The sequence below is a fragment of the Spermophilus citellus genome (assembly GCF_964194105.1).
Source record: "Spermophilus citellus genome assembly, chromosome: 16".
Lineage (NCBI taxonomy): Eukaryota > Metazoa > Chordata > Mammalia > Rodentia > Sciuridae > Spermophilus > Spermophilus citellus.
In genome coordinates this window covers 68,453,089-68,480,026 of record NC_138196.1, presented here as the reverse complement: position 1 = coordinate 68,480,026, position 26,938 = coordinate 68,453,089, and the positions used below count along the sequence as shown (strand labels likewise).

Sequence of the window (26,938 nt, the reverse complement as noted above, 5' to 3'; positions counted from 1 at the left end):
TTTCTTGACCACAATTCCTCCAACACAAATCAAATTTAGAAGCTTCCTATAGTTCCAGATGGTCAGAATCTGAATATATCTAATTACCATTTCCCACTAGAATTAATGCCAACCAGGGACTGAGCTTCTGCCCAAATGACATCTACTCTCTTCATCGTAAGCTCTGATTCCTGCATCCTGCTTATTGCCAATTACTAGAATGAAAATGTTCAGTTGGTTTACAGGATTTCTGTCTTCATTTATTTTATAGAATTCACAGGGTAGGGAGGAATAGATTCCTTTGATTTAAATTGTTCAAAATGGATCAAGGAATTTTTAAATAGACAATATCTATTATTGCTGAGGTTACTCGATTTTATTCCTCTTATGAGTCAAGGTGGGTGTGAGTACAGTTCTGTACATATAATAACTCCCCTTCACATGTATTTGGCATGTACTGTTAACTATCATGGGAGATACAAAAATGAACAGTATTTAATTTTATTCTCTAGGACTTATAGTTCCAGAGTGAAGCAGATATTTAAAAAAAACATATATAATACTACCAGTCTGTGTCACTACAATTTAAACAATGCTTTTTGGGAAAAAGATTAAGATCAATGGCAGACAAAAGATTCTCTCTGTAACTTGAAAGTGCTTTTTCTTTTTGTAGAATTACAAATAATTCAAATAAACTATTTTAGAATACTAGAAGCAAAAAAAAATTCATAGCCTGGGACAGAATATCATACATTTTACTAGAATTGAAAATAAAATACTCAGGGGAAGCAAGAATTGCAAAATGAATTCTCCCTGGGGGAATTTGAGAGGCCTTTGTAGAAAAATACTGTTGGAGCTGGTTGGATGGATGAGAAGGGAGGCAATCCCCATAGGCAGAAAGCATAACACTTTTGGGGAAATGAGAGAGCAGGGTTTGAACTTGGACAGACAACACTTCAGTGAGTGAAAGCAAGAGATGGCAAAGTTAATGGGTGGCTAAGTGCAATACCTTCAGAACAGGCAAAGGAGTTTAGGTTTTATTTCTCAGGGTAGTATTTCTCTAATTCTGATCTTGAAGTGTTGGTTCCCTGAGATGTACCAAGTATGAAACCTACATTCTTGAAGATTCACCATGGATGTTAGAATATTAAAAGCTCTGAGAATTTCTACTGCAAAAATTCTTGCTTTGCTTCACTGAATGCAACATTTCCCAAAGGATTTGACCACAGATTTTTTAAAAACGAAAATCATCATATGGAATGAAGTATGTTGGTTTTACACAAAGGAGGCAGTTATGTAGTGTAAGTTTGTGCTAGGCACTGCTTTATGTGTTGTGGGTATTTGCTCATTTGATCCTTACAACACTTTGTAAAGTAGGTACTGTTGTCGCCACTTGTGGAAGTTGAGGTACCAGGAAGCTCAAGAAACATATCCTGGGTTATAGTTAATCAGTACAGTAGTCCCCCCTCCTTTTCTTGTTTTGCTTTCTGAAGTTTCAGTTACTTGAAGTCAATCAATGATCTAAAAATAATAAATGGAAAATTTCAGAAATAAACAATTTGTTTTAAATTGTGCACCATTTTGAGGGATATGATGATATCCTGCACCATCCCACTCAGTCCTGCCTGGTATGTGCATCACTGACTTTATCCAGTGGATCCACCCTGTATGTACTATCCACCTGTTAGTCACTTAGTAGCTATTTTGGTTATTAGACCAACTGTCATGTGTCATAGTGCTTTTGTTAAAGTAACCCTAATTGTACTTAATAGTGACCTCAAAGTGCAATGGCAGCAATGATAGCACTTTGAATATGCCCAAACCCCCCACCCCCTGCCATAAAGTGCTTTCTTTAAGTGACAAGGTGAATGTTGTTGATGTATATGTAGGGTTTGGTACTACCTGCAATTCCACTGGGGATCTTAGAACATATCTCCTATGGATAAGAGAGGATGATAATAGCAACTTTGGGATTTGAACTCAGAATCTGACTGCAGACTCCATGTTTTTAGTCAGTATAATACACAGCCCTTCCAACATTGTGAGATTAGTGGGGAGCTACTGAAGATTTTTGAACAGCAGAGTGACAAGGTCATCATTAGTCTGAAGGAAGATAAGGCTGATGGTTTTGCAAGGACTTAGAGAAGAAATAGCTTAAATATATTTAGGTACTTATTTATTATTTTACTGTTAAAAATTTTAAACACATAGAAAAGTTGAAAGAATATAATTTTTTTTAAAGAGAGAGTGAGAGAGGGGGAGAGAGAGAGAGAGAGAGAGAGAGAGAGAGAGAGAGAGAGAGAGAGAGAGAGAGAGAGAATTTTTAATATTTATTTTTTAGTTCTCGGTGGACACAACATCTTTGTTGGTATGTGGTGCTGAGGATCGAACCCGGGCCGCACGCATGCCAGACGAGCGCGCTACCGCTTGAGCCACATCCCCAGCCCGAATATAATTATTCTTTATAATTAAAGAACAGAGAGCAAAAAAGATTACTCCCTGGAAATTTACCTACCGAGGATCCCTAATTCAGGTGGTTTTCCTTGTATTTTGAAAAGGGTCTGGTATACTTGCCTTGTATTTGTGAACTCCAAGAAGGAAGGTTAATTTTATTTTAAAATAGGCTTAAGTCATAACAACAACAACAACAACAACAACATCAAACAAAATAACCACAACAAAAATAGTTGGCTGATAAATTTAGTGCCAAATGCAATCCACATACCCTATGTCAGTGTTTGGCTAGATTTCACTGATTTATATTATTGATGTTTGTTTATATTAGCAAGAATGATTCATACTTTTTGGATATTGAACAACGTTTTGAGCATTTTGGTATATACATGTTGTACATATTAGTAGTGGAAATAAAGGGGAATTCATGGTTAATTTTATTCAAAAATTTGGACCAGAATCATTACCTTCTTTTGAATTTTGCTGTAGTTAAATAGCCTGGCTGGATTCAATATTTTGTGCTTTTAGTTCAAATTAGGCCCCTCATAAGTGTGAGCACAGCTAGGGTCCATTACCCATCACAATGAGTCAGGGTTGCTTAGAGAAATGGCAGATCCCAGGATGGGGTGAGGAAGAGTCTGAGTTTAACCTGGAATATCTTATTAACTAGAAACTACGGACCCCCCCTAAATGATAATGAATCGCTGTCAACACAAAACCTCAGGAACTGACTTGAAAGGGATCCTATGAGCCAAATTTGGAATAATTTGAGATTCAAAAATAATAGTAATGATAACAAACTATAACAAATATTCAAATTCCTAGAGTCCATAGTGATATGAGGAAGAGAGAGGAAGGAGAAACAGAAGGAGAGCAAAGAAAAATTTTCTTTAAAACAGAACAGTAAATTCCATGATTTTGTCATTTTTTAATGCTTCGTAGTACTCCATGGTGTATAAATGCCACATTTTTTTAATCCATTCATCTATTGAAGGGCATCTGGGTTGGTTCCACAGTCTAGCTATTGTGAATTGTGCTGCTATGAACATGGATGTGGCAGTATCCCTGTAGTATGCTCTTTTAAGGTCTTCAGGGAATAGTCCGAGAAGGGCAATAGCTGGGTCAAATGGTGGTTCCATTCCCAGCTTTCCCAGGAATCTCCAAACTGCTTTCCAAATTAGCCGCACCAATTTGCAGTCCCACCAGCAATGTACAAGTGTACCCTTTTCTCCACATCCTCGCCAGCACTTGTTGTTGTTTGACTTCATAGTGGCTGCCAATCGAGAGCAGATTATGCTTAGTGAAGCTAGCCAATCCCTAAAAAACAAATACCAAATGTCTTCTTTGATATAATGAGAGCAACTATGAACAGAGCAGGGAGGAAGAGCAGGAAGAAAAGATTAACATTAAACAGAGACATGAGATGGGAGGGAAAGGGAGAGAAAAGGGAAATTGCATGGAAATGAAGGGAGACCCTCATTGCTATACAAAATTACATATAAGAGGTTGTGAGGGGAACGGGATAATAAACAAGGAGAGAAATGAATTACAGTAGATGGGGTAGAGAGAGAAGATGTGAGGGAAGGGGAGGGGGGATAGTAGGGGATAGGAAAGGTAGCAGAATACAACAGTTACTAATAGGGCATTATGTAAAATTGTGGATGTGTAACCGACGTGATTCTGCAATTTGCATTTGGGGTAAAAATTGGGAGTTCATAACCCACTTCAATCTAATGTATGAAATATGATATGTTAAGAGCTTTGTAATGTTCTGAACAACCAATAAAAAAAAAAAGAAAAAAAAAAGAATACAGAACAGTACCTTATAAAAGCAAAAGGAATGACAGAATGGGAAAATCTCTGTTTTGCAAACTCCCGGGGGTAACAGTTGATTTAGGTGAGGAGCATCTCCAAGCTAAAACCATGAAGTCCAAGATTGTTGAGCGACAGATGATTTACAGGAAGATTCACTCCACATATCACATATTAATTGCAATGGGACAAAATAAGCCTTTACAGTGAAGAGATCCAGTAGTTGTCCTTGTTCCGAATGGTCCAGCGTGGCATGTCACAGCAGGTTGGCCTGATTTGCCTCCAGCTGTGATGCAGGGGGCACACAGGGCACTGAGGTGGGGTTCTTACAAGAAATGTTTTGCGAACTAAATCACAAGGAAACCGTCATACAAATCCAGAATGTCAAATTTTCTGTAGAATGAGTGGCCTGGACTTATCAAAGGACAGTGTCATGAAGATCAGAGGGTGGCGATAGGAGACTAGAGAAAAAGAACACACAATCTAACATGTGAGTTTGGTCAGACCTTCAATTTTTAAAAAAGCTGTAAAAGACAAATTATTTGTGGGGGGTGGGGGGAGACAAATGGGATAATTTGACAAGTGGTTTAGATGGTGGTTGCCGTTATTAAATTGATTTTTAGTGGCAAGTAATGATGTTGGGTTGTGCGGGAGAATGTCCTTGTTTGTGAGAGATACATATTTAGGGATGAAGTGTTGTGTTGTTCACAATGTTGTGCTGTTCAGCTTTCTGTCACTGTAACGAAATTCCTGAGTTAATCAACTTGGAAGAAAGATTTATTTTGGCTCACAGTTTTAGAAGCTTCTTTGTCAAGTGACCATGTCACTTTGGGTCTGTGTCAGAACATGATGGCAGGTAGTGCCTGGGTACCAAAGCTGCTCACCTCCTGGTGGCCAGGAAGTGAAGAGAAAGAGGAAAGGAGTAGGATTCCAATATACCCCTAAGGACCCATCTGTAAGGACCCAACTCTCTGGTGAGGGCTTGCTTCCTGGCTCATAGATAGCACCTTTTTGCTGTGTTCACATGGGTAGGAGGTGTGAGGGGTCTCACTTTTTTTAAAATAGTATCTGCTGGGGTTCATTATTTTATTTATTTATTGATCAAAACCAGTGTCTCACACGTGCTAGACAAGTGCTGTTCTGCTGAGCTACAACCCCAGCCTTGGATTTTTTTTTTTTAAATAATGACACTGATCCTATTGAAGAGGGTTTCACTACCATGATTCTTATGACTTAGATGAGGTGTCCCCCCAAAAGCTCATGTGGTGAGTCAATGTAACAAACTTAGGTGTGAAAGGATTGGGTTATGAAAGTCTTAACCTATTCGGTGCAGTAATCCTCTGATAGGAATTAATGGGGTGGTCACTGTAGGCAGGTAGGGTGTGGCTGGAGGAGGCGGGTCATTGCAGGCCTGCCTTTGGGGTGTATATTCTGTCTGTGGTGGGGAGAGTCTCTCAATCTCTGTCTCCTAGTGCCACATCCTGTGCCACACTCTTCTGCCATGATGTTCTGTCTCACCTTAGGCCCAGAGCAATGGAGTCAGCCATCTATGGACTGAGACCTCTGAAATGTGAGTCCCAAATAAATTTTTCCTCCTCTAAAATAGTTCTTGTCAGGTCTTTTAGTCACAGCAATGAAAAAACTGATAAAAACCACAATCTAATCCCTTCTCAAAGGCCTTACATCTTAATACCGTCACCTTGGAGGTTAGGATTTCAACATCTGAAGCATTGTGTCCAGAGAAAGGGAAGGTGCAACGAGATTATTAATAGTTGGTGTATATAAGCAAAGGGTATAGCAATGTTCATTGTACTCTAATTTTTTTGAACTTCGAACTTTTTCAAAATAAAAAAAAAATCACTTATGATAGTCTTTGAGAGAGGAAAATCTTCTTTTCAGTTACTTTTCCTTTTTTGGTAATGGGGATTGAACCCAGTGGTGATTTACCACTGAGCTACATCTCCAGACCTTTTTTAAAATTTTGAGATAAGGTCTTGCTAAGTTGCTGAGGTTGGCCTTAAGCTTGTCATTCTCCTGCCTCAGCCTTTGGAGCCACTGGGGATTACAGGTTCACTTTTGATCCCTCTTGTCCCCTTGTTTAGTTGTCATTTCATGAAGTGAAAAGTTCTGCTTTGTTTGACCTGTTAGTTTTGTCTCTTCTGTGGAGTTCCTCGTTGAGGACTTTAGACTCACCCTATTTCCCAGCAGGTGATCAGAATGTTGCAGAGACAGTGAGCTTAGATTTATATGGTACATTTTCTTTTGGCAACATTCTTTGATTAATATGTGAAGTGACAGCAAGGGACCTTGAGAAGGTCTCGGTTCTTGTTATTCCCTGCAGCTGTAAGAGTTGGTTGCAGAAGGCCAGGGAAGAAATGCAGTAAATACATGGCACATTCCTTATGGTTCAGGGGAAGGCCTGAAATATCTGTGGAATGAGTAGGAGAGAAATACCTAGAGACTTTTTACATGCACGTCTGTTAAAACCATCATGTCAGATCATTTTATAGCATTTTGTCCTCTCCTGTTGACAGATTTTGGTGGCTGTGACATGGTAGTTATACATTTTGAACTACTTGCACGGGGTATTCTTATGAACTTTCCACATAAGCAAAGATGGTAGAGAGAAAAGAAAGGAGAGTTTGCTTTCTTACCAGTTTTATTTCTCCATAGATAAGATGTAACTTGAGTTACAACTTTAGAGTTATCACATACCTGTTGACAAGCCGGTAAATAAATAGCAGAATTTAACAAAATAGTTGTTCGGAGAAGAAGGTGTGGCACAATGAAATTTTTTACTAAATAAAGTTTTTATACTAAAATCATAGCTAGAAATAAGGGGTAAATTTAAATTGGGTATTTGCTGTGTGCTTTCATTTAATGCAATAACTTGCTTGGAACTACTGCTATTCAAGAATACTTTAATGACTCCATCTTCATATTTTTGTTTCAATAAAAGGAGAATGCCTCACTTATATTTTACTGATTTTAATAAGTATTGGGGGGATTACATCTGAAAAGGGTCTCTGGTTTCCAGTTTCTCTTCTAAGAGTGATGACACAGCAGATTAAGGATTAATGATGGGTTGGAGGAGGTAGGAGATACAGGTCTTATCCGATGTCATTGAACAAATATGCCTGGAGCACCCACTGTGTACCAGGCACTGTGCCAACATAGATAAAGACACAAGAGATGGCATTTCACAGAGTCTATTTGGTGACTGTCAGTGACCCAACCATCTATTTGGAGTGCTGTGATGGTCTTCATGGACAGACATCACTATCCTCTTTTTATATCAAGTCCATGGACAGAAGAACTCTAATTAATCCCTTCTCAGACTATTCCACTTTTGTCTTATACAATTTATTGGGGAAATGAGTTCCATATGTTTAGTAAAGTTGTTCCAGAACTACTGCCTTTCTGGCTCACTTCTAGTATTTTGGGATTTGGTGGCTGTGTTTATGGTCAACAAATGCCTGTTCTTCATGACTTGTGTGTATTCTGCAGCACACACACCTCTGAAACCATTCTGTCCTTCAGATGTGAAAGTCTTTGCCTTCTTAGTCCATCATAATACTTCAATTTATGTGAGAGGGTTTCACAGTTCTGGTTATTCTTAGCTTTCTTCCCTGTTTTTACATTTCCATGAGGAAGTAAGTGAGAAAAACTTTTCTTTCCCTTAAATAAAGGTATGTAAGTATTTAGAATTACCCTTGCAAAGTTCTAGGTTGGTCACTGAAGGCTAATGCATGGCTCATGAAGACTGGCTAGAGTGATCACTTCTGATTACAGAGCTCTGGCTATTCCAGATTTTGCTTTGATATCATTGATCATTTTAATTTCAATACCATTGATCATTTTAATTTCAATACTATTAATCATTTTAGTTTCTTGTATCAGCCATGCACAGAAAGTCCTGATGGGATAGTATGCAAACTGCATTCTCATTAAATTCGTACTCCTCCTGTTGTCAATAACACAAAGGACAGTTGAATATTCCCAATCACTCCATCTACATAGTATGTCTGTTATGGGAATGTGGCTTATCTTGAAGAAGTTAGGCTTTATTTTGAGCCATTCAGACCAGGATAGACTTAGGCAATTATTGAGGCATTCATTCTTGCCAACCATGTTTTACATCTATTTTGCCTTCTGACTTCCTTCCTTCAAATCTTTATTTCATGCTGACAATGTTGTAATAGAGTTATATATGAAATTTTAAAAATTATTTTCCACTTAGCATATATTTTATGCTACTTTCTATTTTCACTGTCATTTAAATAGAGTTAATCCATTCAATAAATACTTAATTAGCAAATGATAATTTCTATAGCTAAATGATAATTTCTATTTCTTCACATATTCATGATAATTTTCTTAGGTCAAATTCTTATGGAATGGGCTGGGGATGTGGCTCAAGCGGTAGCGCGCTCGCCTGGCATGCGTGCGGCCCGGGTTCGATCCTCAGCACCACATACCAACAAAGATGTTGTGTCCGCCAAGAACTAAAAAATGAATATTAAAAATTCTCTCTCTCTCTCTCTCTTTCTCTTTCTCCCCTCTCTCACTCTCTCTAAAAAAAAAATTCTTATGGAATTAAATCATACATGGCACTTAGACAATTTCATTATCAGACAAGAGCTTGGTAATACTTGATGTATTAACAAGTATAATATTTTTACTGTTATTATTATATTATCCCATGACTCTATAGACCCATATTATGTTGATGCAGGTAACTAGTTTATTTATTGTTACTGCCATATAGTATTCCACTATAGATACATGCCATAATGGATTTATCCATTTCTGTACAGGTCTCATTGCACAAGAATAAGAGTTACTTTAGATTTTTAGGATACATTAGTAAGAGTAGAATCTCTAGGTCATAGGATATATACACATTCAAATTTATTTGGTAATGATTTTCTAAAGTAATTATACCAGTTTATCCCCTGACTAGAATGTGTAAGGGTTGCTCCATGTCCTTACCAACACTTGGTATTGTTTTACCAATTTCATGGTGTGAAATACTATCTCTTCTTGGTTTTAATTTCAATTCTTTGATTATGAGTGTGGTTGATTCCTATGAGTTGTTTACATGCTCCAGATATTAATCTTTACTTGGTTATTATTATGGGCTCCATGTTTATGTCCTCCTAAAATTAACATGTTGAAACTCAAACCCCAGCGGGGTGGTGTCAGGAGGTGGGAACCTTTGGGTGGTTAATTCAGTTGGGTGAGGTCATGACAGTGGCGCTCCCACGGTGGATTAGTGTCTTTATAAGAGAAGAAACAGACTAAAGCTTGCTTTCTCTGCTAACCAATGAGAAGAAAACTGTTGCCAAGTAGAAAATGTCCTCACCAGTCACAGGATCTGCCCGCACATTGATCTTGAGCTCCTCAGTTTCTACCACTGTGAGAAATAAATGTTTGTTATTTAAGCCACCCCGTCGATAATATAGTGTCACAGCAGCCCAAGCTGACTAAGACAGCTCCTTATGTTACCATTGTCCTTTCCTAGTTTGTGGCTTGTTTTTCATATTGTTTTTATTATCCCTGGATGAAGAGGAGTTCTTAATTTCAATGTGGTTGGATTTATCAATTTTTTCCTTTATGGTTAACATGAGGGTCAGTTTTGTGAGTCGATGTGACAAGGCGATGGGGAGCCCAGACATTTAGTTGAGGATGTGTCTGTGAGGGTTTTTCTGAATGAGATTAACATTTGAACTTGTAGAAGGAACAAAAGTGGGCCTCATCCAGTCAGTTGAGTAATTGATTAGAACTAAAAATCTGACCTTCCTCTTAATAGATGGGAGTCCTTCTGTCTGGCTGCTTTGAGTGGGACATTGATTCTTCTTACCTTTGGACTTTCAGTTCTGAGCCAGAGTTCCCCAAATGTATATGTGAGGGAATTTATTAGGAAATTAATCCTTATGATCATAAAAGTGGAAAAGTTCCACCACACCTGGGCTCCTTCTGAGGTCTACCCCTATGCTGGAGAGACAGGAACTTAGTCTAAGAAGCCAGAAGCCACAAAATCAAGGATACTGACAGCATAGGTTTCATTCTGAGGTCAATGGCGTGCAAACTTTCAGAGGGTCACTGGTGCAAGTCTCAGAGCCTAAGGATTGGAGAAGTTGGAGTCTGATGTCCAAGTGCAGCAACAGCAATAGAACATGTGCCCACTAGAGGAGTGAGCACTGGGGGGCGGGAGGCCGTCCTTTGTTTCCTGTTTTGTCTGTGTCTCCCAATCCATTGGATGATGTCCACCCACATGGAGGGTGGGTCTTCCCCACTTAGTTTATTGACCACATGCCAGTCTTCTCTGGAAACTCCTTCACTGACACACCCAGGTGTGTGTTTTACCAATTCTCTAGGTATCCCTCAGTCCAGTTGCCTTGACACCCCAAATTAACCACCACACATGGGCTCCTTCTGAGTCTCTGGCCTGCCAGAATTCAGACTAGAGCTCTACCATCTGCTTTCCTCATTCTCAAGCCTCTGGACTTGGACTGGAACTATACTATGGGCTCTGTGGGTCTCCAGTCTGGAGACTGCAGACCTTGGGTCTTGTCAGCTTTCATAATCATGTCAGTCAATTCCTTACAGAGAATTTCTATATAAACATATATCTTATTCATGGTGTTTCCCTGGAGAGTCCGAATACAGTTAGCCTTTGTTTTGTTTGTTGGAGAAATAATTTGCTCTTCTAAGGCCCCATGCACAGTTTCTATATTCTAAAAGTTTTGTCTTTCAGACAAGATATTCTAATTTACCTTGAATACATTTTTAGATATACTGGGAAGTACACATGCCATTTTATTCTCTCATGTGATAACCAATTAATCTAAACCATTTAATGGAAAGTCCATCTGTGTCTATGTAAAATTTATTCTTTCTTACAAATTAAGTATAATATTCCTTTAACTTGGTCAGTTTGCCATCCTCACATGGCTTTAATTATTAAAGTTTTATAATAGAATTTGATATCTGGTAGAGCAAGTTGCCTTATCTTCTTGTTATTTTCAGAGATTTTTTTTGGCTCTTTCTGGTCTATTTAAGGTAAATTTTAGAATCAAGATGTTCAATTCCATGGAAAATCTGTGGAAGTTTGAATCAGTATTACATAAAACCTACAAATGGATCTTAGAAGATGGCGGCGAAGGGAGTGCATCACTCCCGTGTACCATGTCACTGTTCAGGAGAATGATGAGTTAGAACAGCTAAAAACTATCTTGTTAGGAATTTCTAGCAACCTGGGGTGCTCCAAAACCTAGTGGAAGGATTTTCATCTCACGAGGATCAGCTACAGGGGCTCAAACGCGAGCGATTTGTCCGCACGGAGGGTCACGCCGCTTATTCAGCAAATCGCCCCGTGGCTAGAATCTGCGGCACGCGCTGGGAAGCAAGAGATAGCAACGCAAAGATACAGCGCTGCGGATTCAGTGGGCTCCTGCCAGCTGTGCAATCACTGTACACAGTGCTGAATTCTGGGTTTGAGACGGGGGAAGGAAGCGGTCCAGTTCGGTTCTCCACCGGTCAGACCACAGAGGAAGCCAGCAGCCACCAACTTGGAGAGTTGACGTCATCATCCCTGTTTTTGACTGATCGCAGCTCATTCAACCATAGATCAGGTAATTTCAGGCTGCCATTCGCCTGCGTCTCGCAGACAAATTACTCAGGCGCAGTGCTAAAGAACCCGCGGAAACTGCTTCTTGGGGCCTGCTCCTATCAGAACATACATGGAGCCCGGGGCGGCCGAATTCTGGCTCCCAGAACTGCTCTGGCCCAGGGCTAAGGAGCCCGTGGAGGCTGCTTCTTAGAGCCTGCTCCTATCAGAGCATGCACGGAGCCCAGAGCAGCCGGGTTCTGGCTCCCAGAACTGCTCTGGCCCAGGGCTGAAGAACCCGCAGAAACTGCTTCTTGGGGCCTGCTCCTGTTGGGGCATGCACCGAGCCCAGAGCGGCCAAGTTCTGGCTCCCGGAGCTGCTCTGACCCAGGGCTGAGGAACCCGCGGAGACTGCTTCTCGGTCCGGATCCTGCTGAGTGCTGTGGGGGCCAGAGGGGCAGAGCAGAGCTGCAGCCCGCGTCCGGAACAGCCCCAGTGACCCACCGGTGTGGTATCACTTCACCCCAACTGTGGTGGGGGCTGAGCAGAGCTGCCGCCCGAGCCTGCAAGGTAGGCAGATCACTGGCCGATCGGTGGAACGGGCCCAGTGGCCTGCCAGTGTGGTAGACATGTCACACCAATAGGAGTAGGGGCAGAGCAGGGCCGCCGCCCGCGCCCGGAGTGGGCCTAGTGACCCGCCGGCGTGGTATCACTTCACCCCAACTGCAGTGGGCGCTGAGCAGAGCTGCCACCCGAGCCCGTAAGGTAGGCAGACCTGCGACCGACCAGCGGGACAGGCCCAGCAGCCTGCTGGCATGGTAGACACGTCACACCAATTGGAGTAGGGGCAGAGCAGGGCCGCCACCCGTGCCCGGAACAGGCCTAGCGACCCGCCGGCATGGTATCACTTCACCCCAACTGCAGTAGGGGCCGAGCAGAGCCGCTGCCTGAGCCCACAAGGTAGGCAGACCTGCGACCGACCAGCGGGACAGGCCCAGCGGCCTGCCGGCGTGGTAGACACGTCCCACCAATTGGAGTAGGGGCAGAGCAGAGCTGCCGCCCGCATCCGGAACAGACCCAACGACCCGCGGGCGTGGTAGTCACGTCACCTCAATTGGAGAAGGGGCAGAGCAGTGCCGCCACCCGCGCCCGCAAGGTAGGCAGACCTGCGACTGACCGGCACAACAGGCCCAGCGGTCCGCAGGCGTGGTAGACACGTCACACCAATTGGAGGAGGGGCAGAGGAGAGCCGCCGCCCATGCCCGGGATAGGCCCAGAGGCCCACCGGCGTGGTAGTCACATCACCCAATTGGAGTAGGGGCAGAGCAGAGCCGTCGCCTGCACCCTGAACAGGCCCAGTGGCCCGCCGGCGTGGTAGTTACGTCACACCAATTGGAGTAGGGGTAGAGCAGAGCCGCCGCCCACGCCCGGGACAGGCCCAGCGACCCGCCGGAGTGGAAGTCACGTCACCCCAATTGGTGTAAGGGCAGAGCAGCGCCGCCGCTCGTGCCTGCAAGGTAGGCAGACCTGCGACCCACCGGCAGAACAGCCCCAGGGGTCCGCGGGCGTGGTAGACACGTCACACCAACTGGAGGAGGAGCACAGCCGCTGCCCGCCCTGCAAGGGAGACTTTTCAACTATACAAGAGTAATATAAATATATAGGGGGAATGTTTCAAAAACACAACAGTTTCACCAAGCAGAAAGAAACGCGAGCAGTATGAAACGACAAGGAAAGAAAGGACCACAAGCAATGCAGGTCAACTCAACTTTAGAAGAGGTAATAGCTGCAGTAGATGGAATGTCAGATAAAGAGTTGAGGATATACATGCTTCAGATGATCTGGAGTCTCAAGGAAGACATTAGACAGCAAAATCAGACAATGAAAGATCACTTTGACAATGAATTACATAAACAAATCCAAGAAGAAAAAGATCAACTATACAGGGAGATAGAGGTTATAAAAAACAAACAAACAGAAATCCTAGAAATGCAAGAAGCAATAAACCAACGTAAAAACTCAGTTGAGAATACTACCAGCAGAGTAGAACACTTAGAAGATAGAACATCAGACAATGAAGACAAAGTATTTCAACTTGAAAAGAACATAGACAGCTCAGCAAGACAGTTAAGAAACCATGAGCAGAACATCCAAGACATATGGGATAACATAAAGAGACCAAACATGAGAGTCATTGGGATACAGGAAGGCACAGAGCTCCAAACCAAAGGAATGAGCAATCTATTCAATGAAATAATACGAGAAAACTTCCCAGACTTGAAGAATGAGACAGAATCCCAAATCCTAGAAGCCTACAGGATGCCGAATGTGCAAAATCATAAGAGATCCACACCTAGACACATTATAATGAAGATGCCCAGCATACAGAATAAGGAGAGAATTTTAAAAGCTACAAGAGAAAGGAAGCAGATTACATTTAGGGGTAAACCAATCAGGATAACAGCTGATCTCTCAACACAGACTCTGAAAGCTAGAAGATCCTGGAATAACATATTTCAAAAACTGAAAGAAAATGGGTTCCAACCAAGAATCGTGTATCCAGCGAAATTAAGCTTCAGGATGGAAGATGAAATGAAAACCTTCCACGATAAACAAAAGTTAAAAATTTGCAGCTAGAAAACCATCTCTTCAAAACATCCTTGGCAAAACATTACAGGAAGAGGAAACTGAAAATAACATTGAAAACCATCAGTGGGAGGTAGGACAGTAAAGGGGGGAAAATAATCAAAGAGGAAAACAAACCATGTTTAGTAACATAAATAAACAAAAATGGCTGGAAGAACAAACCAAATCTCAATAATAACCCTAAATGTTAATGGCTTAAACTCACCAATTAAGAGACACAGGCTAGTAGAATGGATCACAAAACAAGACCCAACAATATGCTGCCTACAGGAGACGCATTTGATAGGAAAAGATATACATAGACTGAAGGTGAAAGGTTGGGAAAAATCATATCACTCATATGGGCTTCGGAAACAAGCAGGAGTGTCCATACTCATATCTAATAAAATAGATTTCAAGCCAAAGTTAATCAAAAGGGATAAAGAGGGACACTACATACTGCTCAAGGGAACCATACACCAACAAGACAAAACAATCATAAATATATATGCCCCAAACAATGGTGCAGCTATGTTCATCAAGCAAACTCTTCTCAAGTTCAAGAGTCTAATAGACCACCATACAATAATCATGGGAGACTTCAACACACCTCTCTCACCACTGGACAGATCTTCCAAACAAAAGTTGAATAAGGAAACTATAAACTCAATAACACAATTAATAGCCTAGACTTAATTGACATATATAGAATATACCACCCAACATCAAGTAGTTACACTGTTTTCTCATCAGCACATGGATCCTTCTCAAAAATAGATCATATATTATGTCACAGGGCAACTCTTAGACAATATAAAGGAGTAGAGATAATACCATGCATCTTATCTGATCATAATGGAATGAAACTGAAAATGAACGATAAAAGAAGGAAGGAAAAATCATGCATCACTTGGAGAATGAACAATAGGTTACTGAATGATCAATGGGTTATAGCAGACATCAAGGAGGAAATTAAAAAATTCTTAGAGATAAATGAAAACACAGACACAACATATCGGAATCTATGGGACACATTGAAAGCAGTTCTAAGAGGAAAATTCATTGCTTGGAGTTCATTCCTTAAAAAAAGAAAAAACCAACAAATAAATGATCTCATACTTCATCTCAAAATCCTAGAAAAAGAAGAGCAAGACAACAGCAAAAGAAGTAGAAGGCAAGAAATAATTAAAATCATAGCTGAAATTAATGAAATTGAAACAAAAGAAACAATTGAAAAAATTGACAAAACTAAAAGTTGGTTCTTTGAAAAAATAAATAAAATTGACAGACCCTTAGCCATGCTAACAAAGAGAAGAAGAGAGAACTCAAATTACTAGCATACGGGATGAAAAAGGCAACATCACAACAAACACTTCAGAAATACAGAAGATAATCAGAAATTATTTTGAATCCTTATACTCCAATAAAATAGAAGATAGTGAAGGCATCGATAAATTTCTTAAGTCATATGATCTTCCCAGATTGAGTCAGGAGGATATAGACAACCTAAACAGACCAATATCAATTGAAGAAATAGAAGAAACCATCAAAAGACTACTAACTAAGAAAAGCCCAGGACCAGATGGGTATATAGCAGAGTTTTACAAAACCTTTAAAGAGGAACTAATACCAATACTTTTCAAGCTATTTCAGGAAATAGAAAAAGAGGGAGAACTTCTAAAGACATTCTACGAGGCCAACATCACCCTGATTCCTAAACCAGACAAAGATACTTCAAAGAAAAAAACCTACAGACCAATATCTCTAATGAACCTAGATGCAAAAATCCTCAATAAAATTCTGGCGAATTGGATTCAAAAACATATCAAAAAAATTGTGCATCATGATCAAGTAGGATTCATCCCTGGGATGCAAGGCTGGTTTAGTATATGGAAATCAATAAATGTTATTTACCACATCAATAGACTTAAAATTAAGAACCATATGATCATCTCGATAGATGCAGAAAAAGCATTCGACAAAGTACAGCATCCCTTTATGTTCAAAACTCTAGAAAAACTAGGGATAACAGGAACATACCTCAACATTGTAAAAGCTATCTATGCTAAGCCTCAGGCTAGCATCATTCTGAATGGAGAAAAATTGAAGGCATTCCCTCTAAAATCTGGAACAAGACAGGGATGCCCTCTCTCACCACTTCTGTTCAACATAGTTCTCGAAACACTGGCCAGAGCAATTAGACAGATGAAAGAAATTAAAGGCATAAAAATAGGAAAAGAAGAACTTAAATTATCACTATTTGCAGATGACATAATTCTATACGTAGCAGACCCAAAAGGGTCTACAAAGAAACTATTAGAGCTAATAAATGAATTTAGCAAAGTGGCAGGATATAAAATCAACATGCATAAATCCAAGGCATTCCTGTATATCAGCGACAAATCCTCTGAAATGGAAATGAGGAAAAACACTCCATTCACAATATCCTCAAAAAAAAAAAATACTTGGGAATCAACCTAACAAAAGAGGTGAAAGACTTATACAATGAAAACTACAGAACCCTAAAGAGAGAAATAGAAGAAGATCTTAGAAGATGGAAAAATATACCCTGTTCATGGATAGGCAGAACTAACATCATCAAAATGGCGATATTATCAAAAGTTCTCTATAGGTTTAATGCAATGCCAATCAAAATCCCAACGGCATTTCTTGTAGAAATAGATAAAGCAATCATGAAATTCATATGGAAAAACAAAAGACCCAGAATAGCAAAAACAATTCTAAGCAGGAAGTGTGAATCAGGCGGTATAGCAATACCAGACTTCAAACTATTCTACAGAGCAATAGTAACAAAAACAGCATGGTACTGGTACCAAAACAGGTGGGTGGACCAATGGTACAGAATAGAGGACACAGAGACTAATCCACAAAACTACAACTATCTTATATTTGATAAAGTGGCTAAAAGCAAGCAATGGAGGAAGGATAGCATCTTCAACAAATGGTGCTGGGAAAACTGGAAATCCGTATGCATCAAAATGAAACTGAATCCCTTTCTCTCGCCATGCACAAAAGTTAACTCAAAATGGATCAAGGAGCTTGATATAAAATCAGAGACACAGCGTCTGATAGAAGAAAAAGTTGGCTCCGATCTACATACTGTGGGGTCGGGCTCCAAATTCCTTAATAGGACACCCATAGCACAAGAGTTAATTACTAGAATCAACAAATGGGACTTACTCAAATTAAAAGGTTTTTTCTCAGCAAAAGAAATAATAAGAGAGGTAAATAGGGAGCCTACATCCTGGGAACAAATCGTTACTCCTCACACTTCAGATAGAGCCCTAATATCCAGAGTATACAAAGAACTCAAAAAATTAGACAATAAGATAACAAATAACCCAATCAACAAATGGGCCAAGGACCTGAACAGACACTTCTCAGAGAAGGACATACTATCAATCAACAAGCACATGAAAAAATGCTCAGCATTGCTAGTAGTCAGAGAAATGCAAATCAAAACCACCCTAAGATACCATCTCACTCCAGCAAGATTGGCAGCCATTAGGAAGTCAAACAACAACAAGTGCTGGCGAGGATGTGGGGAAAAGGGTACACTTGCTCATTGTTGGTGGGACTGCAAATTGGTGCAGCCAATTTGGAAAGCAGTATGGAGATTTCTTGGAAAGCTGGGAATGGAACCACCATTTGACCCAGCTATTCCCCTTCTCGGTCTATTCCCTAAAGACCTAAAAAGAGCATGCTACAGGGACACTGCTACATCGATGTTCATAGCAGCACAATTCAGAATAGCAAGACTGTGGAACCAATAGATGAATGGATTAAAAAAATGTGGCATCTATACACAATGGAGTATTACTCTGCATTAAATAATGATAAAATCATAGAATTTGGAGGGAAATGGATGGCATTAGAGCAGATTATGCTAAGTGAAGCCAGCCAATCCCTAAAAAACAGATGCCAAATGTCTTCTTTGATATAAGGAGAGTAACTAAGAACCGAGTAAGGATGAAGAGCATGAGAAGAAGATTAACATTAAACAGGGATGCGAGGTGGGAGGGAAAGCGAGAGGGAAGGGAAATTGCATGGAAATGGAAGGAGACCCTCACGGTTATACAAAATTGCATACAAGAGGAAGTGAGGGGAAAGGGAAAAATAATACATGGGGGAGAAATGAATTATAGTAGAGGGGGTAGAGAGAGAAGAGGGGAGGGGAGGGGAGGGGAGGGGGGATAGTAGAGGATAGGAAAGGCAGCAGAATACAACAGACACTATTATGGCAATATGTAAATCAATGGAAGTGTAACTGATGTGATTCTGCAATCTGTATATGGGGTAAAAATGGGAGTTCATAACCCACTTGAATCAAAATGCGAAATATGATATGTCATTAACTATGTAATGTTTTGAACAACCAACAATAAAAAAATAAGTAAATTAAAAAAAATGAAATAAAATAAAACCTACAATGAATTTAGGTAAAATTTAATTCCATAGAATATTGAATATTCTTATTCAAGAACATTGTATAGCTTTCTATTTATTTAGGTTTTCTTTTATATCTTTCAATAAAATTTCCTAATTTATTAAATAAAAAGTATATGTATGTTTTGTAAGTCCTAGGGACTTAATACTTTATTTGTAGTTATAGATTGCATAATTAAAAATTATACTATTTAATTTGTTATTGCTAGACTATTAAATTGATTACATTTTAATTACATTTTGAATATGACTTTCTACTCAGAAATATTGCTAAATTTTTTTTAATTCTAATAATTTATTCATGATTCTTTTGATTTTTCTCATGCTATCTATATGGCAGTATTTTTTTTTTTTGGTTATTTTTCAACTGAAGACATCTTCTTTTTTCTTTTTTTGATGACAAAAATATTTGTTTATTGTAGGCACATATATTTAAAACAAAGTAGAAAAATGAAAGAGGAAAACAAACCTTTCAAGTTTTTTATTACATGATGGCAAATATTTTTGCATTTTTAAAAACAAAATTGGATTCATCCTGAACATGGTATTTAGTAATCAACTTTGTTCAGTTAATATCATGTGTGTTTTCCATGTTACTAAATATTTCTCAAGCATATTATTTTAGAGATTAAGATTCCATTATAGGGGCATGATTTACATTATTTAAATAGTTTACATTATTATTAAACATTTAGATTATTTTCTAATTTAAAACAAGGAGCTTGGTTGGTGTGAATACTCACTATTGGAGTTCAGTCGTTTTACTTGTTTATTCAAATTCCCTGCAGAGTACCAGACACATGCAGACAGGAGAGATTCCCAGTTCTGAGATATTCATATTTAGGAAATCAGTGGCTGAGCCCCAGGGCTCTTCATAGGAAACTCCTCCTCCTCTAAAAATTACCATCGGAAGAAGTTGTAAAAATGCAAATGAAGAAAGTGGAATCCATGAGTGTCCTAGTCTCTTTCCCTGGGGCCCAGGTCTTAGTGTACCCAAGAGGCTCAAGTTAAGGGAGCAAACACACTGTGAATATGGGCGACTTAAGTCCCCAAATTGCTTAGGCTGAATTAAAATAACATTAATTAAAATAATTCTTGTAGAATCCGTAGGTCTGTATTTTTTTTCCTATTTTCCAATGCCTGTATCTCAATTTCATTATCTGTCAAACATTGAAATCAAGTGAGTTTGATATTCTACCTCCCCTGCTTAGTGTGGTGGGTAATGGGAACACAGAAGCAGGGCTCCTATTCCCTTCCTGACCCTAAGTTTACCAAGGAGAGTAACAAAAGTTCCCAGCTAGATATATCCTAGAAACATTTATTACAAAATGCAGTTGAGTTTCCAATCTGGTAAATGACATAACAGAGGTTTTATAGCTGTCTGGGGAATATCTGTCTTGTAGGACTTTGGTAAGTCATGGTCACCTGTCTGCTTACTGTGACCATTCCCTCTCCTTGATACCACAGGTGGTTTTATGAGCTGAAAAAGCTCTCCTGAATTCCCTTAGACTAGGGTGGGAAGAATTTTTAAAAAGTGCATACTCAGATGAAAAACTCAATACTTTAAAATCCTCCCAGTAGGAGCTAGAAAGTCTCTGCTTCATGTATCTGTAGGAATTTGCAGTTGGTTTTCTGGACCCAGCCAGAGTGGCAGAAATTTGCTCCTTCAGGGATCTGAACAGAACTCTAATTTTTTGCTTCTATACCCTCTGATTCCCAGCAGCACAGCTGGGCTGAACATGGTCTAAAATTTAAAGGAAGAAATATTTTTGAGAGTTTCTCTGGGTGTGGATGCCCCAAACCAAACCAAACCAATTTTTTAGCAAGCTGCACAATAAGTATAGGCACAAGTACCAGGAAATCGCAGGAAAGATTGGGTGTGCCCAAGTCAGGAAGCCCAGGTTCCAATATCAACTCTGCCAAGAATATCTTTTATAGTCTTGGGCCTCCATTTCCCCATCTATAGCAGATATCATGAGGACTACAAAACTATCCCTGTGATTTTCCAATTGTTTTCCAGTCTATTCTCTCCAAGAGAGAAGTGGTGTTGCCCTCCACTGTCAAACCGGTTCATATGGGGTGTTATCAGTCTGTCCTGTTGCATCAGGCCTGGGCACTGTCTGGGGAGTGCATGCAGTAGTACTTGTTCACCACATGCCTAAGCTGGTGGTACTTGACCATGCAGCCCCATTGAAATTTGCCGTTACAGCTGTTCTTGGCTTCAGTCTTCCTCTCTTCCACCTGTAGCTCACACTCAGTGCACAGGTGCCCACAGCTGTGTTGCTCCTACTTGAATGTATTGCAGCTGGTCTGCAGGCACTTTCGACCCTTTGTGTCATAAATGCCCAGGCTGGAACTGCAGGTACGGTAGTCTGGAGATTTCTCTAAAATGATTATCTTAGCTTCTATGCTAGGAGGAAGAGCCTCAGTGGGAGCTCAGCAACCCTCGGCGTTGTTCCCAGCCCTTAGCTGCTGCTTATCCTTCTCAATTTTCAGTGACTGGTCATGCTTGTCCTTTAGGTAGTCTCCCATCTCCCAGTAGTGAGCCAGCTGCAGCCAGGATGTCTGGATGCTGCAGCTCTCTGAGATATCATGGCATTTGCAGATCCTTTTCACAGTGGCTCTTACTGCCTGCCAGCCGGCCCTGTTGTGAAGACTCATCAGGGCTTTGGCATCCTTCCCCTTCTCCAGATTGTTCACAAATAGTTTGGAGATACTTTCCCCAAATTCCACATTGTCGCTGCAGCCTTGCTAGATCCAGTTATGGCCTCCTGTTTTTCTGTTCTTGACTCATCACAGTCACAGTTTTCAAAGTCACCCAGGCTACAGTATTTAGTGATGGTGTACATGACTCAGGCAGAGCTGATGGCATGAATGAAGGAAATCTCTCTGTTGGCACTTCTCAGCCTGTTGTGGGTGGTGAGCTGGAGAGTGTTTTCAGGGCAGTTCCAATGATAACAACAACAAAAAAGGAACTTACATTGCTCAATGCCACTCTGGGTACCCAAGCCCACATTGGTAGTAGGGGTGAGATGGGGAGGCAGAGGCACCAAACGTGGCACAATATATGCTCTTGGCCACCCACAGCACAAAAAGGTGTCCTATGGCCCTGTCTACTCCTAGGGACCATGTCCAGGTTAGGGTCAAGTGCAAAGAAGTGAGCTCAACCTGGGACTTCTAATTTTATTTGTACTTTACTGTATTTTCCACTCCAGTAAAATAATGAGTAGGAATGGTGAGAACTGTAACTCTTAGCTTTGCCTGAACTTAAATAAAATGTTTCCAACATTTCAACATAGATTTTAGGATTTTTGGAGTTTTATAAAATTAGTTTTGGCTGGCCATGGTGGCTCATGCTCGTAATCCCAGTGGCTCAGGAGACTGAGGCAGGAGGATCACAAGTTCAAAGCCAGCCTCAGCAACTTGGTGAACCCTAAGCAACTTAGTGAGACCCTATCTCAAAATAAAAAATAAAAACAGCTAAGGATGGGAATCAGTGATTAAGCACCCCTGGGTTTAATCCCTGGTACTAAAAATTAAACAAAATAATAAAATAAAATTAGTTAAAAACTTTTTTCTGATTATAGCATCAAAATGGCTGCAGTTCTTTTACACTTCTTCCACAAACAGGTGAGGCTTATTTCTCCTACCTGGAAAGTTGAGTTGGACTGTGACTGTTTGACCAATAGAATACCATAAAGGTGACGTTAGCTAGTTCTAAGCTTTGCCCTTAAGAGACTGGAAGGTTCCAGTATGGCGTATTGGAGCCTGAGCTGCCATTAGAAATCTAACTATCTTGTTTGAAGTACCAAATGGAAATAAGAGGGGTGCAGCTGAGCTCAGCCCTAAAGCCATCCCTGCCAAGTAATTGAATCTGTTTTTGTACTCTGCAGCTCAACTTAGTGACGCCATCAACTAGAATCCACTGAGTGACTTCAGTCAATGCCATGCAGAATAAAAGGTGATTTCTACCTGAATTCTGACTTATAAAAATGTGAGATGTAATCACATGGTTGTTTTTTTAAAGCCATCAATTTTGAGGAGAATTTATACAGGAGTAAATAGCTGGAATAGAATATGGTCATAGGGATTAGGTCTACCATTATAAAAAGAACTTAAAATAATTGCCTTTGCAACTGGGTGGTGGGTAAAAGCAGAAAAGAGTCTCCATAAAACTGTTAGTGAAGCTGGAAAGATCTTAAGAAGACTATTGTGAGTGAGGACTTGAAGGACATGAGATAAATATTAGGGACTTTGTCACTTATGGATGGAAAGCTGGTTCACACTGTCATCTGTTATAACATAGAAATAGAAACAGTAGCCATGTTCAGAGAACATGGCGGCGGGCGCGGAGAGATCAAGTCTCTGACCTCTTCAGCTGCGTGGGCATAGGGAGTCGTAAGCCGTCTAAATGCTGTTTGCTCAGGATCACTAGGCAATGCTGAGCTGACGTGGATCTGGGGCAAACACTCTGGGCCTCTCAGAACACACACCAAGCCCGGATCAGTTGAATTCAAGCTCTCGTTCGCCTGCTTCCCGCAGATAAACAGCTGTGACTCAGCACTAAACGATCCCGCTGAAACAACTGGTCGGCCCTTCGGATCCTACGGAGGTTAAGGCCAACCGAGCCTTCATAGGCAGTGGCCAAAGGATTGAAACGGGGCTTGGGAGAGACAGTCAGGACCCACCTGTTGCATTGGTCACCCGGCAAAGGGAACGAACTGCCACCATTTGCATGGGATACCACCATGGCAGAGAACTGACGTCACCAGAATGCGGCGGAGGAGATAACTTCATTGAAACCAGTGGTGACAGGTGTGTAATCCCCTAGCCTTCCCTCTCCTCACAGCGGGGAAACCTTAAGGGCCCCTCCCAGCTATCCCGTGAGCGCGATAGCCAGACCGAGGGAATCAGGAGTGGCGCGGGATCCGCGGTGCGGAACTCCCAGCTACTGCTCCCACCAGTGCTGACAACTGAGGTCTCTTGCACCAGCTACTGGGGGCGTGGCTACCGGAGGGCAAGCAAAATTCGCTGAGGGTTCTCAGGCCCAAGCTCCACAACCTTAGGGTCTGAGGGAATCGCAAACTGGGAGAGTGTGCCCAGTCGTTCATGAAAACAGGGCTTCCGGGAGCAGCAGACCTGGCGTGTAGCCAGTATTGTGATGAGTGTCAGCAGAGAGTGGGGCCTGGCTTGAGGAAAAGTGGGGAAGTGACTAGACACAAGAGAGGGCCCTAGGCACTCAGGATTGGAGACTCGCCCAGTCTGGGAGGAGGAGCTGCTGCACAGTGATTGGTTCCTGCCTATTGAGAGGAGAAGCTTGGCCCAGTGAGCACAGCTCCACCTACTGGAAGAGAAGTTAATCAAACTCTAAGACTCTTAATTTTTTTTTAATTTGGGTTTTTTTTTCATTTTCATTTTTTTGTTGGTTTCTAAATTTTTTTTAAATTTAAATTTTTATTATTTTTATTATTTTTTAAAATTTTTTTTCTTTTTTCTTTTGTATTTTTTTCTTTTGTCTTTTCATTTCTTCTCAATTTTCTTATTCCCCCTACCTTGAATTCTACCTGCTTACTCTCATTCTCTTTAGTGACTTATTCCCTTCCCTTCTAATACCGTTCCTCTCAAGCATAAAATAAATTTATAGGAGTAAACAGTAACTCAGCAGTCAAACAGAACAAGAAGTAACATGAGCAGCATGAAAAAGCAAGGAAAAAAAGGAGTACAAACAATGCAGGACAGCATAAATATTTAGGAAGACCTAGCGTCATCAGAAAAATGGTCAAATAAAGAACTCAAGGAATACCTTAGACAGATGGAATGGAACCTTAAAGAGGATATGAGACAGCAAATTCAAACAGTGAAAGAACACATTGAAAATGAATTACATAAACAGATAAAAGAAGAAGTTAAGCATCTTTATCAGGAGATAGAGATTATAAAAAAAATCAAAACAATAATTCTAGAAATGAAGGAAACTATAAACCAAATTAAAAACTCAAATGAGGGTATCACTAAGAGTGGAGCAAGTAGAAGCCAGAATGTCAGATAATGAAGACAAAATATATCATCTTGAAAAGATGGAAAGCTCAGAAAGGCTGGTAAAAAATCACGAGAAAAACATCTAAGAGATATGGGATAACATAAAAAACCCAAACTTAACAGTCATCGGGATAAAGGAAAGGTATAGAGATTCAAACCAAGGGAATGAGTAACCTGCTGAATGAAATAATTAAAGAAAACTTTCCAGAAATAAAAAAGGAAACGGATATACAAATTGTAGATGCATACAGGACACCGAGCATACAAAATCACAGTAGACCAACACCAAGACACATTGTTATGAAGATATCCAATATACAGAACAAAGAGAAAATATTAAAAGCTACAAGAGAAAGGAGGCAGATTACATTCAGGGGTAAACCAATAAGGTTAACAACGGATTTTCCATCACAGACGCTGAAAGTGAGAAGATCCTGGAACAACGTATTTCAAACACTGAAAGACAATGGATGCCAACCAAGAATTCTGTATCCAGCAAAATTAAGCTTCAGGTATGACAACAAAATAAAAATCTTTCATGATAAACAAAAGTTAAAAGAATTTGCAGCCAGAAAACCAGCATTGCAAAGCATCTTGAGCAAAACACTACACGAAGAAGAAATGAAAAACAGTAACCAAAACCATCGGTGGGAAGTGCCTCAGTAAAGACAGAGGGCAGGAGGGAAAGCTAATCATGGAAAAACAAACTAAATTAAAAAAAAAAAAAGATAAATAATCAAACATGGCTGGAAGTACAAACCATATATCAATAGTAACTCTAAACGTTAATGGCTTAAACTCTCCAATAAAGCGACATAGGCTGGTATCGTGGATTAAAAAAACAAATCCAACAATATGCTGCCTCCAGGAGACACATCTGATTGGAAAAGACATACACAGGCTGAAGGTGAAAGGATGGGAAAAAATATACCACGCACACGGTCCTCGTAAGCAAGCAGGGGTGGCCATCCTCATATCGAATAAAATCGACTTCAAGACTAAGTTAATCAAAAGGGATAAGGAAGGACATTATATACTGTTAAAAGGAACCATTCACCAACAAGACATAACAATTATCAATATTTATGCACCAAATAATGGTGCTGCGACGTTCATAAAACAAATTCTCCTCAAGTTCAAGAATCAAATATACCACAACACAATAATTATGGGTGACTTCAACACACCTCTCTCCCCATTGGACAGATCTTCCAAACAAAAGTTGAATAAAGAAACTATAGAACTCAATATCACAATCAATAACCTAGACTTAACTGACATATATAGAATATATCAACCATCATCAAGTGGATATACTTTTTTCTCAGCAGCACATGGATCCTTCTCAAAAATAGACCATATATTATGCCATAGGGCAACCCTCAGTAATTATAAAGGGGTGGAGATAATACCATGCATTTTATCTGATCATAATGGAATGAAACTGGAAATCAATGATAAAAGAAGGAAGGAAAAATCCTACATCACATGGAAAATGAACAATATGTTACTGAATGATCAATGGGTTACAGAAGACATAAAGGAGGAAATCAAAAAATTCTTAGCGATAAATGAAAATACAGACACAACATATCGGAATCTATGGGACACCATGAAAGCAGTTTTAAGAGGGAAATTCATCGCCTGGTGGTCATTCCTCAAAAAAAGGAAAAACCAACAAATAAATGAGCTCACACATCATCTCAAAGCCCTAGAAAAGGAAGAGCAAAACAACAACAAATGTAGCAGAAGGCAAGAAATAATTAAAATCAGAGCAGAAATCAACAAAATTGAAACAAAAAAAAAACTATTGAAAAAATTAACAAAACTAAAAGTTGGTTCTTCAAAAAAATAAATAAGATTGACAGACCCTTAGCCATGCTAATGAAGAGAAGAAGAGAGAGAACTCAAATTACTAACATACGGGATGAAAAAGGCAATATCACAACA

At 40.2% G+C, this 26,938-nt stretch overlaps 1 pseudogene across 1 annotated transcript in view; it reads right to left on the bottom strand.

The window, feature by feature from the left end:
• Nucleotides 1-20,615: 20,615 nt before the first annotated feature.
• The window catches only part of LOC308635324 (protein Wnt-8a-like), a 32,815-nt pseudogene continuing 26,492 nt past the window's right edge, over nt 20,616-26,938 (bottom strand). Inside the window, exons 2-3 of the transcript in view lie at nt 21,101-22,021; nt 20,616-20,693 (exon numbers count right to left, since the gene is read on the bottom strand). The product of the transcript in view is annotated as a protein Wnt-8a-like (transcript). The remainder of the gene's footprint in view (nt 20,694-21,100; nt 22,022-26,938) is intronic.